Here is a 1400-nt window from a genome sequence, read left to right as displayed (position 1 = left end):
GCGGCCTTGGGGGGCCGGGGGCGCGAGCACGGGCACGAGCACGGGCATGAGCACGGGCATGGGCATGCGCGCGGCACGCGGCAGCCGTGAGCGCGCCCTGAGGGCGGGAGCGCGCTGCTCCGTGCGCCCTCACACAGGAACAGCCGCAAGGCACGGCCACAGCCATGGGCACAGGCACAGCCATGGCCGCAGTCATAGGCACGGCCACGGGACGCCTCGCCTCGGTGCTGTCACAGTCGCAGCTGAAACCAAAGGCTTCACCTCTCCCCTTGAATTCTTCTCTTTTCTTCCACTCTAGGGGTTGTCGTGTCACCATTCCAGAATCGACGAATCATAGACTGAGTTGGGTTGGGAGGGACCTTAGAGATGGTCTAGTTCCAACAGACTTGCCAGCGCCAAGGACGCCTTTCACTTGGCAAGGCTGCTCAGATCCCTTCCAACCTGGCCTTGAACACTTCCAGGGATGGGGCACCCACAGCTTCTCACTGATCCAGTGCTTCACCATTCTTGCAGTAGGGAATTATTTACCTAATATTCTAAACCTATACTCTTCCAGTTTGAATCCATTCCCCCTTGTCCTGTCACTACATGTCTTGTAAAACTCTCTATCTTTTTTCTTGGCTCCCTCCACAAATATCTGAAATCCTCATATTCTACCCCAGCAGTTGCCTCAGAAGGGTAAAAAGAATTGATGGACCTGCAGATATTACCTGTTCCACTCTATCTCTCAGAATCCCTCTCAACTGCCTATCCAACCTGGTTATCAGTCTGTCTTATTTTAAATTCATTTTTTCCAAGGTATTTTCTTTCAAACACTCTTGCTCAGACCTTCATTACATTATTTTATTGAAATTATGATCTTTCATATGCCCATATTTTCTTTGTTGGGTTTTATAAAAACATTCTTTCTAATGTTCTCCTCATCAGAGTGTGACAACCTCACATTCCTTCCATCATCCAGGTGAATCTCCTTGGTCTACTTGGTCTGCTTTTGCAGCCTCCATTTCTTCCTCTGTACACCCATCCTTGCTGCCTTTCAGTTGTCTCTAAATCAATCTTTTTTGATTTTCCGTTTGTCAGTGCTTCACATCTTGTCCCTGTGCATGCCTCTTCATCAAGCCCTTTCATGCAGCCTCCAATGCATGTGACAAGCTTTGAGTTGTTCTTCCCTGTGTGTTTTGATATTATCTGTAAGACCAACTATACTGGCTAGCATTTTTTCTTTGCTCCAAGAACTCTAACTCGATACTGTGCCTCAAAGAAAAAGGTTAGAAATTAGAATTATATATAAATGGCATCACCTCTTTCAAATGAGAGGGCTCATATGTAACCCTGTGTGAACAGGGCCTGGTTTAAATACTGGAATGTTAGATTTCATGTCTAACATAAAATATAACTGT

This window comes from Geospiza fortis, unplaced genomic scaffold, assembly GCF_000277835.1.
Source record: "Geospiza fortis unplaced genomic scaffold, GeoFor_1.0 scaffold190, whole genome shotgun sequence".
NCBI classification, from domain to species: domain Eukaryota; kingdom Metazoa; phylum Chordata; class Aves; order Passeriformes; family Thraupidae; genus Geospiza; species Geospiza fortis.
Note: the sequence above shows the minus strand (reverse complement) of the source record.